The 16608-nt window shown below is 43.5% G+C and overlaps 1 protein-coding gene across 8 annotated transcripts in view; it reads left to right on the forward strand.

Moving 5' to 3' along the window:
* Window positions 1-16608, forward strand: part of LOC144791058 (phospholipid scramblase 1-like) — a 401648-nt gene that overhangs the window by 41116 nt on the left and 343924 nt on the right. For all 8 annotated transcript variants that reach the window (XM_078665694.1, XM_078665698.1, XM_078665693.1 and 5 more), the window contains one exon: window positions 8144-8196. The gene's annotated coding sequence lies outside the window, so the exon portion shown is untranslated. The remainder of the gene's footprint in view (window positions 1-8143; window positions 8197-16608) is intronic.

Consider the following 16608-nt stretch of genomic DNA (forward strand, 5'->3'; position numbering starts at 1 on the left):
ATACAGTATAGCACAGCATAGCATCCGAGGTGGGGGGTTGGACACACGAGGTGTAGCAAGGTTTGGGGAAGAAGGAATGCAGGACGAGTGAAGAGGAACTTGTATCTTGATTTGCTGCTTAAATGATTAGGACAGGTTTTTGGTGTGTTTTAATGGTGTGCAGATTGCTTCTGTTAATATCTTTGGGCTCAATGATCACCTCAAAAGACAGTGTGTTGCTGCTATTCTGAGATCAATGTGATTAGATTTTGTTTGTTTGCAGGAGAAGCATGTAGAGGGGACAAGGGGCTATTTGCTGGAGCAGTTTATTTTTTTTACTAGCCCATATAAAACAGGGGGTCAAGACCAGAGGGGTCGCTATATTGTCAAAAAGAAATGATGTCACAGTTAAAAGAAAGGATGAAGATCAATGGGGTAGAAGGGTACTCCTTGAATGTATAATTAATGGTGAAGTATTTACTACAGGGTCGGTGTATGGGTCTAATGAAGATGATCCAGATATGTTTGAGTTTTTGGAATTAGAATTAGTTTTATGGCCTGAGCCAGTCATACTATGGAGAGATTTCAATATAAACAGGCTTGGTGGGCTGGGTACGGAGGTAGGACATAGTTATCTCGGTCGTAAAAAAAGAACATGTTGCACAGTAGTCAACTTGGCTCGGCACAATTCTCTAACTGATGTGTTGGCACGATTAAATCCTCTAGGAACCGGTAGCACTTACTATTCAGCCCCGCACAAAGTCTGTGTTAAGCTGGATTATTTATTTTATTTCTAACTCCCTGATGTCAAGAGTCCAGATTGAGAAACTGCCTCAGATAATCTCTGACCATAATCCGCTGGTATTAACACTAAAACTTACAAGGGCAAGTAGGCGGGAGCAGATATGGACTTTTGAAAGAGGATTGCTTAAGGATGAAAATTATATTAGATATATGAAGGATTGGATTGCAAGACATTGGGAGATTAATATAGGAAGTTCTTCTTCTGGAGTAACCTGGGATGCCTTTAAAGCAGGCATTCACGGGGAGATGCAGAGTTTTAGCCTATATAGGCAATAACAAGAGGAGTTAAAATCCAAAGCACTTGCTAAGGCAGTTACTGATGCAGAGGAGGAACCGAATTCAGCAATTCTATCCAGGGGCCCCCTGGATCGAGCACTCCTTAAAGTTATTTGTACAAAGGCGGAAGCAGTTGAGGTATTAATAGCAAGGCAGCTGATAGTTTTTTAATAAAAAAAGAGCAATGTCATGAACTGAGTGAGCGTGTGGGGCATACCCTGGCAGTCTGCACAAGACAGAAGGCGGCCTCGGGTGAGGTAAAGGAGATCTCGAACGGCAAGGGGGCGACAGTAACTGACCCTGACGAGATCCATGAGGTTTTCAGGCAGTTTTATGCTGGGTTGTACAGTGAGGACCATCCAAAGAATCCGGCAGTTATTCAAGGGTATTTTAGGAATATTTCTGATCTTCTGCTCTCCGAGGAGGATAGGGAGGCACTCAAAGCATCTTTGACTCCTGATAAGATAGCTGTAACACTAAACAGCCTCCCTCCAGGTAAAGCTGCAAGCCCTGATTAGATCCACGTTGAATTCTGCAAGATCTTTTATGAGGTTATCCGTCAGGATTTAGCAGATACGATACTACAGGCTCAGATTGGAAATTCCATACCAAGCTCCTGGGCAGGTGCAGATATTGTGGTAATACTGAAAAAGGGTAAATTACCCCTAGAACCAGGATCTTATAGACTTATAACTCTCATGAATTCAGATGCAAACATTTTTTCTAAGGAAATGGCCTTAAGACTATGCAGAATTATAGGGGATTTGGTTAGTCCTACTCAACATGTGTTCATCCCAGGGAGGGGCACAGAACAGCATGTCCGTAAAGTCATCACCCTCTTTGACGCAATGGAAGTTTCAGGAGACCCTAATGCTGCTGGATGCAGAAAAAGCATTTGATAGGGTCTCCTGGGACTATCTCTGGATGGTTCTGAGATGGGAGGGCATCGGTGAAGGATTTATAAGAGCAGTCCAGGCTCTTTATAGTGCTCTTACAGCCAGACTCAGTATTAATAGAGGTTATACTGCGTCCCTTCAGATTAAGCGTGGGACTCCTCAGGGGTGCCCATGCTCGCCACTGTTATTTGCACTATATATCGACCCACTGATCTGTAAGCTGGAGGCAAACGATAAGATTCTTCCAGTAAAAGCCCAAGGTCAAGACATTAAAACTCTAGCATACGCAGATGACGTTGCTGTAGTGACCCCTTTACCCGCTAGCACTATCGTAGAGGTTGTATTAGAAGCTCAGATATTTGGTCAGGCTTCAGGCTATGCGCTAAATGGGCCTAAGAACCAGATAATTAAGAATAAGGGGACATTGTGTAATGATGTACAAGTAATTGACTCCGCCGTATATTTAGGTATTAGTATTTCGGCAGATCTGGATAGAATTGTTGATAGGAATATCAAACCTATAATATCCAAAGCTAAAATGGACCTGGATAGGATGCACAATCTCCAGCTGTCTTTAGTCGGATGCTCCAACGTGGTTAAGATGATTATCTTGCCCAAGTTCCTCTATTTATTTAGGGCAATACCTCTGATATTTGAGGCTAAATGGTTTTTCACCTAACTAATTGATTTATTTCAGCGCATGGTAAAACCAGGAGGGCTCTCCGCTTTATGACTCTGCCTAGGGCTAGGGATGGTTGGGCGGTTCCTGATTTTAATATGTACTATTGGGCAGCCTCCCTCCAGCCAGTAGATTCGCGGCTTACTAGGTGGGGAAGCGACAGACCCAAAGATTAAGTCAGGGTCTACTGATATATACGCTATACTCATCGGCGAGGAGGCAGAGAATTGTTTTCTTAAATACACTGATCCTAGTTACTGCAAAAGAACATGATTTAAGACACTGATTGCTGCCTACAAAATGTGGGGGTCCTTCTGCAAAAAACATGGGCTTGGTAGGTTCAACGCATATACCTGCTTGATTAAGAACCCATCCCGACCAGGGGAAATCTTTGGAGATTCTGTCATGGCTGAATGGGATAGGCAGGGAATGCAGCAATTGGGTGACATGATGGGGATTAATGGATTTCTTCAATTTACGGAGATACAGGCTGTTTTTGGCGCTGATAAAAGGAGCTTCTTTAAATATCTACAAGTTCGGAGTTTCTTCGCTAATAAACGGGGAGGTGCCACAGGGTTTAGCGGAAATAAGATACTGGATGTCATCGAGGGTGATGCAGACTGTACTATCCGCAGGTTCTATTCAGAGCTTTCTGCAAGTAAGGGTGATGATTTGGGAAAATACATCAGCAAGTGGGCAGAGAAACTTGGGATAGATCCAGAATGCTTCCAAGATTCACTGGAATTGGGACGGACCATTCTGTTTTCTGCTGGGCTTCAGGCTCAGACGATTTAGTCTTTGTACTATACACCTGCAAGGATATCTCAGTGGGGGGGAACTGTAAGTACTAGCTGTCCCCTGTGTGATAGCTTGGAGGCAGATATAATCCATATTGTCGCTACCTGTCCTCAGCTGCAGCCATTACATAAAGCTATTGAAGCCTTTCTGGATAGGTCCTTAGGAATTAAAATCTCCCTTACACCTTCTTCGATTATTCTTGGGGTAAGCAGCAACCCTGAGCATTATCCATCACAGCACTTTTTATTTATGACTGTGTCGGTTTTGCGAATGTGTATTGCAACAGCGTGGTTAGATAAAGAATCTCCAACTCTGCAACAGTGGCTTGCTAGGTTGCTCTCGGTGTATAATCTCGAAAAAGGGATTTATGCGAGAAAGGGAAAGAAGGGAAAACCCTTTGGAAGTGTATTTGTAAGATTATTTGAACATGGAAGGAGAATCTGTAATGTTTTGTTATTCCTTTTCACTTACTTTTGGTGGTATAGTAGTAACCTTTATGATTTGCATGTACAACTCAGATGTGTGTTTTTCTTTTTCCCATGTATAAAAAAGTTGATCCTCGCTGTGCTATAACATAAAAATCCAATAAAAATATTTTTTTTAAAAAAGAGAATAAATAGGACTACAAATCCCAGAGCACAAAGCCAAACACTCCAGACTCAGTGAGCTGCTCATCAGTGGCGAAACGCAACTTGAGTGCCCCCCCTCCTCCCCGCAAAGTACATGGAGGGGGCCCCACCTGCGGAGTCAGTCAGGAGCTCTCAGGCCAGGGTATTGTGCTGAGGGGGCCCCCTGGTAGTCGGGGCTGCGGGGCCTATGTTACATCACTGCTGCTCACGCATTGACCTGGAAAACTTGAAAGCTCTATTTCAGTGGAGGGCTGAAGCCCACAGAGGTCGTGACGCAGTTGAGGTCGCACTCAGTGCTTTGAGGACACATTGCACTCTAATTACACGTGCCTCTAGTTTATTGTCCTTTATAGACTCTGGTATACACACCCTTAGATGGATTTTCTAAACAAAAGTTCCCTGTGAGAACCCCAGTTCTAAACAAAAGTCACCTTGTGAGGGAGCACTGCCCTACATGGCTGTATTATTTTTGTATAGCACACTATCCAGTTTCAACAGCCTTTTCTCATGTGGCTAAGGAGGGAGTAGAAATGTGGTGGAAGGAATAAAAGAGAGTATGCTTGCTGATGCAATGCACTGTAGAAAAAAAACTTTTTACACGAATTATAATGCAAAAACTTCCTGGGGGAGACTGCCCTTTCCTGTTCCTTCTCCACCATAACACACGGCTGAACAGGTACCACCCTCATATTGGTCTCGAAAACTTAACATGTATGTGTCAGGCACTCGCTGTATGTATGACTTGGCGAAGTGATTTGGAACAATTAGAGTGGCCAGACTATGAAAATAGTTATATCTGTATCACACTAGTCCTGGCTCTGTCTTAATCATTTTTTTCAGTAGTGCAATGTGTTGTTTAATCATTGTTCTAAAAACATGATTGACACAGATCACTCTGAATTTGCCTCTCAGGTAAAGGACTTTTCATAATAAAACTGCTCCTTCTAGTGCCCTGCTGTCCATTCTGCACTAGATCACACAGATAGCCCTCACTTGTATAACTGCGTTTATACTTAGGTAATCTGCTTCTGGTTCTTTCGGTAGTCACTATCTAGGGGCTGTGAGCACGTCATTAGAATCAATAGGTGAGAAAATGGAGGAAAACAAGAGCATACCACCGGTGACCTAGAAGGAAGAGAACATGCAGCCAAGAAATCCTGTACATTTCAGTATGGACAACACCAAAACCCAGTTAACAGAATAGAAGCAGAATACCCTGCCTTAGTTCTCCCCACGCCACAGTGTAAACCTTGTTGATATTTAACCTGTGGGTTGTAATGTTGGCATTGGCAACACTAAATAAAACAGTGTGAAGCAACGTGTGTTAATATCACAAGCCAATGCTAACAGCACCACAGAGACAGCAAACATACTCCTGGAGGAAGCCGGAAGTGATACCACAATTCAAAGAGTGAATGACAACACAAGGCTAGGAGCGCCCTGAGGGTTTACATATATGAGGTCGCGAGTGGTCAGCCTAGCGGCAAAAAGAAATTATTTGATTTGATGTATGCTGGATCAAGGTAAAGGATGAAGTAAGGTATGGAAAGTAAGAAAGAGGAAAAACAAGCTTTATTAACCCCATCCTTAAAATCCCAATCTCTTCTTAAGGATGGAATAATATGAGAGGGAATTGTAAACCAGGAGCCACCGTTTCCGGGCTCTCAGAAACTCTACCCATATGAAAGATAAGGAAAATGTTAAGTTAAAGGTGGCAATAAATGCTAAACAGTCAAAACCTCTCAGTCAATTCTACGCATAAAGGTCACTAAAAATAAGCAGTGGCAAGGCCAACCTGTCTGTTTTTTCTTTAGTGCATGCACAGGCTGAGAACCTTACAGACAGCTGTGCATATGCAAAGGCCAAACACATGTAATATTAACATATGTGCATACAAAACCACCCAATTGACACATACCGTGCCTACAAGCATATCACAGGCAGCATATGCATGTGTGCTTTCTGTGTGTTCTTGGTCACCTGTATGTCCTGCTTATTCGGTGCATGTATGTGAGATGCCTGCATTCCTATAGGACAGTTAGTATTGTTTATTCATTAGCCACCATACATGGTGTCCTTGCGTATGTTTCCTGCATCCATACATATATCTTCCTTTAGTGTTGTCGGTCTGTGCATGTATACAGCAGTAAATACAGACCTGTTTACCTTGCCAAGGCCCATATTACTTGAGGAGGATCTTGAAGTGATATCGGAAAGAGGTACGCATTGAGGTAATCTTTTTTTTCTCCAAAACCCTGCAAGGTCAGCATTTGGCTAAGGAATCTACAAAAAGAAAGATTCTGACAAGTACTCCGTTCCTATTTAACATGTCTTCCCTTTTCACGACAGAACACTTAAAGTACTACATTGCATTCTCCTTAAAGTATTTAGCAGGAATAAATAATGGAGTAAGTTGGCCAATATGCCACTTATGTGGTGGGCTTATTGGAATACTTATTTAGCTTTTCTTAAAAACTGTATGAAAAACCTATTGCTTTATAGCATACCTACCAACATGTGGGAAAGAAGGAAGGGACCTATTAAAGAATTAATTGGGGGACGTTATTTTCCCATTGACTTCCATTAAAATGAATGCATTTTCAGACGGGTACTAGCTAAAATAAAGCCATTTTTACCCTTAAAATTCAAGAGTCTTCTGTCTGAATGGTGTGCGTTGGCATATGTGCCAAAATAATCTAAAATGATTCATGCTTTGTATACTCACAAGATGGCGGAGTGTATCCTCGTAAATGACTCACCTGACCTTTAGGCATTGCAGCAGATGTGAGTTTCCTCATGGCCGATGGTAAGGGACTTCAGGGTGCAAACCATAAGATGCAGCCAGGCCCTCCAGAAGAAATGAGTTCAGTGTAAATCTGCACCGCAGTAATCCACACCAAAGACACAGCTGCAGTTTGTGCCACAAGGAGAGGAACCTGCATGGAATAGTACCAACTTTATGTATTAACCTGGATGGCCCATATGAGGCCGCTCACCACATTGAATGGGGCGCATGACCTTAGTCATACTTCTCAAAGTGAATAGGAATCCTTTATGGTCTGAGATGAACAGCAGCAACCCTAGTCAATTCTTAATACCTGTAGATGCGTACAGTGTAAAGTGAGAAGGGTCTACTGTACTGTGAACCCAGGCACTGTGAGCCTGGCAGAGTAAATACTAGTATTGCCGAGGAGTCATAGTGGCTTCTTGTTGCACCTGGCACATGAATTACCTTTGCTTGGTCTCTAAATGTTGCCAAGTCAGATAGCAGGATGTCAAGGTTCATCTACTGCCCAAATCAGAGGCACATTTAAGGACTACTGCATGGCCTGCCTAAAATGCCAAACGGAGTGTGAAGTCACATTGAGAGATAGCAAAAGCCTCCCTGCGTTTAAATCCTTCACAGGAACACAAGGAATTGTGGTTGGGGCTGGAGGTCCTATGTTTAAACCATATTAAGGTATAGTCTTGCCTGTATATTCTATTTGTTTTCTTTATGTGAAGTTGTTACCTTTTGGGCCAATATTTTTTTCATTGGCAAATGTATGTATTTTGTAACAATAAATACATAAATAAATAAACACGGTCTGAGCAAGGATGCCAATCTACCACTTTTAGTGGGACAGGGGATGGGTGAGGGTGGCTGTACATTGGCAGAGCACTGATCTCTTTAAGAGAACCTTTGGTGACTAGCTCTCCCTACTGGATGGCGGTTGTGGGAAATGTTAACAGTTACCAAAAACCATTATTCTCATGAACATTAATGCCCAGATTGTACATAATTCAGATTATAAAGTGAGGGAGGTTCCCCTCATCCATCATGAGGGCCATGTGAAAGAGCAAGAAGTGACCCACACGTTCCCCATAAAACTTTAGCCGCTTATACTCAGAAGTTTAAAAAAACACAGGCCTGGCCATTTATAATTAGGCAGGAATCCTCTCCATATTATTCTTTTGGCAAATACATTTCAAAAGGGAGTTGGAAATCTTCTGTTTTTCAGGATATCAAATGATCGTGATGTTTAGCTTTGTAAAGTTGAAGAGAATGATTGTAGATGACATGTATTAATTATTTCCAATAGGAAGTGATCAAACACTAACAGTTCAAAGAAACAAAGTCACAGAAAAGATCAAGGTAAGACAAACTGCTAAAAGTTTACTAATGTGAAACGTAACTGCATTCATTTTTTCTGTACAAGCGGTTTTTATTTTCATAAGAAACCTGTAAGGTATAACAAAAAGTACTGATACATAGTAGAGCAGATATGAAGACTCCATTGTTAAAAATAGGCGAATATACAGCACACTGGATAACAGTATGCATAAAGTTCAGTATGTGAAGTAGGAGCGACAATGATGGAGCTAATAGTTGAGTAGTTAAAGCAAAAACCTAGGCACACATAATAGTAGACAAACAGTATGTAGGTAAATACAAGAACTATAATGTAGTAACCACAATTTCGAAAGAAAAATCTTCTGATGAGTTGGATAACGTTCAGTCTTTTATTTTTCTTTAGCTTAGAGCCAACGAACAGAAGAAAACCAGCCGACACGTGTTTCGTCACATTAGGAAAATATTTCAGCGACTTCCTCAGGGCTGTATACAGAGGATAGTTGTCTTGGTCGTCGCTCAGCCAGTGGTAATTATAACCCGGCTGGGCTAAACACTCAAGCTGATTTGGCTGACTCTAGTGGTACCAATGGGCCGTGAAATAGAACTTCCAGCACGTTTTGATAGAGTCCTGCAGTAATGGACTAGAATTGTTTGTAAACGGGGTATCGGTAGTACTTCGTTGCGGGTGCCGTGAGGGAGACTCTGTGTAAAACAGAGCATTCCAGTAGCGTAAATAGTAACCCTGGGTAAAGTACTACGCTACGCTCGCGTAGTTTGCGAAGTTTGCGCTACTTCGCACAACGCGAATTGCACATAGCACAGTTCAAACATGCGGAGTGTAGCGGTCATTTTTTGTTTGCTCGTGGTCCTCAACGTCAAGTTGGCGACCACGAGCGAGCAAAATGGCATCCCGGCAAGACTTTTTCCTTGTTTGCAATCAGCAACATCAAGTTACCGATCGCGAGCGTGGAAAATAAACCTCCAGATGGGATTCTCAACGCGGGGAGGTCAGGTTTCTCATTGCGAGTGGTCGCGTATGCTCGCGATGAGAAACTACCAGTCCGCGTTGAGAAAGTTGCTGCTCGAGTAGAAGTCTACTCGAGCGGCAGAAAACGACCTCTTGCACTGTGCAAGATGCAGTTTGCACTGATTGCACAGTGCGGACAAGCATCCGGCACTGTGCAATCAGTGCAAACTGCATTTTGCACTTCGTAGTTTGCGTAGCTTGCGTAGTGCGAAGTGCACTTCGTGTAGCTACGCGTAGCGCTACTACGCAAACTACGCCCAGGGTTAGTAAGTAGATCTGAGGTGTGTAAGCCAGACACCTCACTGCCGATCACTGTGTTCCAGGGTGTGCTCGCAACAAAGTACGACCAATACCCCGGTTACAAACAATTCTTGTCCATTACTCCATGACTCTATCAAAACGTGCCGGATGTTCTATTTCACAGCTCATTGGCACCCCTAGAGTCAGCCAAATCTGCTTGAGTGTTTAGCCCAGCGGGTTGAAATTATCATCGGATGAGCGACGACCAAGACAACTATCCTCTGTATACAGCCCTGAGGAAGTTGCATAATTATTTTCTAAATGTGACGAAACACGTATCAGTTGGTTTTCTTCTGTTCGTTGGCTCTAAGCTAAAGAAAAATAAAAGTCTGAATGTTATCCAACTCATCTGAAGATATTTCTTTCGAAACTATGGCTGCTACACTGTTTGTCTAGTATTATGTGTGCCTAGGTTTTTGCTTTAACTACTCAACTATTAGCTCCATCATTGTCATTCCTACTTCACATACTGAACTTTATGCATACTGTTATCCAGTGTGCTGTATATTCGCTTATTCTGTTTGTCTACTATTATGTGTGCCTAGGTTTTTGCTTTAATTGTTATTGTGAGGGAGTTACCCATGCAAAATGTAGGGGTTACATGGCTTATACCTTCACCTGGTTGCACCATACTGATTTGTTTTTCATCTAAACACTTGCGTTAATTAGCAGAGTGCCAAGAATTTTCCCTGGCCACTAAAAACCCTCTCTAAAGTTTTCCCGAAGAGTTGAGTAGTTACCACTGGGAGAGGTGAAGAAGAAGCCCCACAAATTGGTAAAGGGGAATCATATCAAAGTGTGCACAAATCTAAAACATAAGTAAGACAAATTAAGAGAATAAGAAAGAGATAGATTGAAGCAAAGGGGTAGTAAAATACCAGGATGGAAGGGGGTAAGAAGGAAGGAGTCAGCCCCTATTATACGACAGAAGTTGGATGTGTTGCGTGAAAGATGAATGTAGGTCTGCAAGGCGTGGAAAGTACCAGGGTGGAGATAACCCATATATAAGGACTGAAGGAAATCAAGTTTTCCCTGGTGGAAGGTTTACTATGGAGGGTCCACAGTTTTGAGATAGAGGTCTAGGGTGCTCCATAAGGGGAAACAGAAATCACAATGCAGATTTTACCACGCAATGCTATTGCATCGCATGCGTTACAACGCATGCTATGTATTAACGCATAGCCATTACTAGGCATACCATTACATCGCATGCGCTTTTACAGCGCATGCGATGTAATGGCTATCCACGTTTTTGTGTGGAAACTGAGGCGGTTTCCTCACAACGACGTGCACTGCCCTCAGACGACGCTCTATATGTCGGCTGCTGCGGTGCCCTTGCTGCACTAACTTGGCGTTGCTACATTGCGCCATAGTGCTTAACCCGGATAGCTTTCGTCATTAACGGGTGGCTCACCACTCTGCTGAGGTCACACATGTATGGGCAAGAAAGATCCCAAACAGAGAGTGTTAACATTCCCCATCACCACAGAGAGAGCACAAGACCACAGCGCCATCATGGCGGAGTGTGCCCAGGACTCAGCCAAAGCGTCTGAGACCACCCCCTCCGATACTGATTTGTTGGCGGAACTCAGAGCTGGGTTTAAGTCACTGGATAGCAGATTTGATACGCTGGACAAACGCCTTGATTCACTAGGGGCCAAATTAGACATCCATGACCAAAGTATGGACACAGCAGTCGGCCGCATCTCTGACCTTGAAGACACGCCGCGTAGTCAACGAAACGTCTGGAGCGCATGGACAACATTTTAAAAGACATTGCAATTAAAAACAAAGATTGAGAAGCCCACAGCTGCCGTAACAATCTCCGTATTACTAGGGTCCCGGAGTAAACAAACACGGGGAGAATGAACACATTTGTTGAATCATTGCTCTGTGACATTTTCAGAAAAGAGGCCTTCACCCCTGGATTTGTTTTGGAACGTGCTCATCGCTCCTTAGGCCTCCGCCCCATTTCTGGCTGTCCACCTCACCCTATCATAGCAGGCATCATGAACTTTCGTGATAGGGACACAGCATTATAGCTGGCCAGAGAGCATGGAAAACTTACCTGGCAGGGCTCCACTGTGTCTTTATAACCGGACTTCACAATTATGGTCCAAGAAGCACACCAAAACTACTCCTGATTTAAGGCAGTGCTGTGGAATTTGGGCCTCAGGTATGGCATGCGGTACCCTGCACGCCTATGAGTTGACATGCAATGGGCGGTCCCTCATATTTGACAATCCCACTGAGGCCCAAGCTTTTTGCAAGACCTACAAAAAATCTGACGGCCAGCGGAGGAACGTTGGGGCCAACTCTTCCCCTCCCCACAGCAGCTCTATTGCGCTTGTGGACCTTTTCTCCAATGATTAATCCTCATGGCTACTCTTTTTTCGTTTCTGATTTTCTTTGCATTTAGCGGTCTTATGTTCCAACTAAGCTAAAGAATAATTGAGACAGTATAAGTAATGTGCTTTATATTATTCTAATTATGCTGAGCACCATTGGCGCGTTTCCTCCCCCTCTAGGTGCAAAGCACACTGTTTTATTCACAGATCACAATGCATCCTTTTGAGACTTGGTATTTCCATTCAAGATGTTTACAGGATGCATTAGGTTATTGGTTATTTGGGTTGGTACCTTGCGAATTGGGATGTGAAGTTGTGAGGGGATGGGGAGAGGGGATGATTTTCAAACTGTTAGATACTATTTGCTTGCCAGCACCTTGCATGATAATCAGTGGTTGCTCACCACTCATCCCACTTTCATCATTCTGCTCTACGGCACAGATATCTACTCCCCTAACCTAGTAGACCACTCCAATCTGTCTCTCATTACTTGGAACGTATGGGGACTCAACAACCCCAAAGTAGGTAAACACGTATTGCATTATCTGCAAAGGCAGACTGTCGATGTAGCCTTTCTGTAGGAGATGCACCTGCCCAGGTCTGACCCCACACAGTTTGCAGCCAGTTGGGGCGCACACTGTTTTTTTTTCCAACTACAGCACATATGCCCGAGGAACGGCGATTTCAATCCACAAAAGACTCCCTTTCTCTTTGATCCGCACCCACAACGATAGGGCAGACCGGTTCACAATAGTAGTAGGCAGACTGATGGGCCACATTGTGACTTTGGTGTGCATTTATGCGCATAACACTGACTGCCCCCATTTTTTTCAGGAACTAGATGCCACAATTCTATACTTGGGCACTGACAGTTTGCTCTTGGGGGGGATTTCAACTTACTTCTTAACCACACATTAGACAGCTCCTCCGAGGCTAAGGACACCAAACCCTGTGTGCGTCGGTTGTTTTTATTCACCTGCGAGACATTCCAACTCTCGGACATTTGGTGAGCCCGCAACCCAACAAATCCAGGATTTACACACTATTTAGCCCAACATGACACCTGGACCAGAATAGACTTCTGGCTACTCACCCCATGCCCAATCATGGGGTACAAAGCAATTATGATACTCCCCAGGACCTATTCCGATCACGCCCCAGTCTTGCTTAGACTTTGTATTCCCAGACCAAAGGGGCATGAGCATCAGTGGAGATTCCCCAGCAGGGTGTTGAGCGATGATTAGTTTGACTCAGAAATTAGAGAGGCAATTGAGGATTATTTCAATTTAAATGCAGGGTCAGTGGACACATGGGAGATGCTTTGGGAGGCCTTTAAGGCCTATATCAGGGGTATTTCCATATCAAAACATGCTGCGGTGTTAAAAGATCTGAGAAAAACTCTAGCTAATATTGAACAGAAGCTGATGGCGTTGGATACCTCTAAGCTTCTCTCACCAGACACTGCAGAGGGAAGAAAACTCTGTCTGGTATTAATGACGGAATTTCGAGAGGCTGCAGATAGGGAAACACATTTCCTGAGTAAATATACAATATCGCGTAGGTGTGGCGAATGCGAGAGGCCAGGGCGCACAATTGTTGAGACCTTCATATTCCAAATCATACGTCACAGAACTCCAGGCTGACTCTGGGCATATTTTAACAGATACATCGGACATTCGGGACGCATTCCTAGCATATTATGAACAATTGTATACTTCCAAACTTGTGCACAATTCCTCAGAGCGAGATGAATATTTTGCCGAGATTGCACTGGTATACATGGAAAAATATATGCAGGACTTCCTTGCCTAGCCATTTTCCACAGACAAGATTATTAGTGTGATTGATGCATTGAACGGCGTAACGGCTCCCGGCCTCGATGGTTTCACAGGTGACTTATATAAAAGATACAAGGATATATTAGCCTCGAAGCTCCTACAAGTTTACCACAAATCCTTAGAACGGAATCAGCTGCCTCCTACTCTCGGAGAAGCAGTGATTAGTGCTGTGCTAGTAGTATAGACATTTGTCACTATTAAACTTAGATGATAAAATATTGGCAAAAACTATCGCTACGTGGCTCGTCCTACTACTAGACAAAATAATATCCTCAGTCCAGTCCGGGTTTGTGCCCTACAGATCTACATCCCTAAATCTGCCCACTGTCTTTGCAGTCCTACATGGAATTGATCTGGCGACTCTGGCAGCATCAGTTCTGCTGGACACGGTGAAGGCCTTCAACTCCCTGGAGTTACCATTCTTATGGACAGTAATGCGTAGGCTGGGCATGCCCTTTGGGTTCTTAAATATCCCTGCACTACTGTACTTGGCCCCTACTGCCAGACTGCGATTAAATGGCACGCTGTCCCACTCCTTTACATTATCCCGAGGCAGTAGACAGGGATGCACCCTGTCGCCACTCCTACCTGGGTATAAATATACACTTGAATACCACAGAAATTATACCCTCGAACTACGGCACAGCAGTACACAGATTGGAAAAGCAAGTAGACAGGTGGCTAAGACTTCCACTCTCGATTGCTTGGTGAGTTGCACTGATTAAAATGATTGTCCTGCCCAAATTCCTGTATCTTTTTAACAATATTCCTATCCCACTAACAAATCTATTCTTCAAAGCATTATACACTCATCTTATTCAACTGACTTGGGGAGTTAAACGGCCCAGGGTCTGCTGGGTGGTAATGACACTCCTGTACCACAGAGGAGGCTTTGGAGTCCCCAACTTTCAATTATACTACCTGATCGCTCAGTGCAGCTATGCACACTCCTGGTTTCACCCTGACACCAGGATTCCTTATTTACGTCTTGAGGCAGATCTGGTCCTGCCGGACACTTTGAATACGGTATTACCCCATGGTTACCCACGTGACCCTACAGACAGTCAGACGGTCTCCACTACCAGCTGGGCCTAGCAGAAGCCGGTCAGAGTACTGGAGTCACTGGTTCTATACTCCCCAAGCCTACCTCTCCCAAATAAACGCTTAATTCCTATTACTGGGAAAAGGATAGTCGAGCGCAATCTCACTTTGTACGACATGACCACTATTGGGGATTTCTACATTGAGGGGCAAATATTTTCTGTTTCAGACGGAGATAGGTTTAATGAGGCTTCCTTCATGGACAAATTTGTGCTTACTCGCCTTCAATCAACACTGAGGGCCAAGATCCCTGGCTTTCCCGTCGAACCTGATCCATTTACATTGCTTTCCACAGTTCTCGACATTACCAATGGGGAACATCAGGTTTCCAAGCTATACCAGGCTTGTGTGGATATAATCCCAAAACGCGATGCTAAAATAAGGGCTAATTGGGAGGCAGACGTGGGCCACCCTATTACTGACTACCAATGGGCTGCATACTGTCTTCAAACCAAGGAGGTCTCCTTGAATAGCCGCCATAAACTAATTCACTTCAAATTCCTGCGCAGAATATATGTAACCCCTGAGATGACATATAAAATAGATCCTGACAGACCCCATTGTTGTTTAAAATGTAAATCCCCACACGCAGACTTTGTGCATCTCACCTGGCAAAATAAAAATGTATTGGCCCGAAATCTATCGTACCCTTGGGGAAATAATAGGCTTAAACATTTAACCTACTCCAGAGGTGGCATTGTTGGGGTACGTGACTAATATCCCAAAGGCAGCCCAGAAATTCACTGCCTTGGGGTTACTAATGGCCAAAAGAGAAATAGCACTCAAATGGTGATGAACAACTGCTCCGACACAAGGAATAGATGGGCAGTCTTGTTTATTGCAACATCAACTACAACTTGTATGCCTCCACTCTTCCCAGTACATCCTCCCCACGGGACATTTGGGGCCCTTTTAAACACTACACTTCAACAACACAATCACAGCCCACCGCACAGCTGGAGCGTGGAATTGTACCTGCGGGCATTGGCTGATCAGATAGAAATTGTATACCAGACGTAGAAATTTGATATTTCCTTTAGCAATATGTTTTTCCTTTCATAATGTTGTGAGGCGGGCACATTTCTTTGTCATGCACTGTAATGTCATAATGCCATTGTAATGGAGCTGGAAATCTACTGTTGCTAAAAAAGCAGCCCTTATTTCCAAATTAGGGAAGTTTTGATTGTCTAAAGGCGCCCTGTGTACGTGTTTTGCAAGGTACGGAAGAATGCATACATTTCTAGCAATATCAGGTAAACTAGCAGTAAATACTGGTCCATACGGTCATAAAACAGGCCCAGAAACAGCCAAAAAACACGGCTCACACACTGACCTTTCAGACCAGCCCTTCAGGCACTGCCAGATAACCGGCTTGGTCAGTCTGACTCACATCGGAAATACACACACACAGTGTGAGCTCACACACCCGAAGCCTCTAATCAAAGCATTTAAATCAGGTGTGTGGAGCAGACAGGTCCAAAAAGGCCTGATCAGTGCTATTATTTCCTCATTACCGCTAGTCATGGCATTCCATATAGATTCATTGCAAACGTAAATTAAGTGTAGTCAAATTATTTATTCTGACTCTTTCTGTAAATAAGCCTAAAACAACACAATACAAAGTCATCTCCAAAAATATGGTTAAAACCTCTTATCATAGTCATAAAAAACAATTGTTCGAGTGTATCACATCTAATGTGCGCACACAGAAGAAATAAACAAATACCTATTGTAAAAAAGATCTAGATGAAAAACTCCTCCCAATGCCTATTTATGAGGCATATTCTATTTGGACCATTTTACGCATCCGTGCCCTCTG

The sequence above is a fragment of the Lissotriton helveticus genome, chromosome 11 (assembly GCF_964261635.1).
Source record: "Lissotriton helveticus chromosome 11, aLisHel1.1, whole genome shotgun sequence".
In the NCBI taxonomy this organism is placed as follows: Eukaryota; Metazoa; Chordata; class Amphibia; order Caudata; family Salamandridae; genus Lissotriton; species Lissotriton helveticus.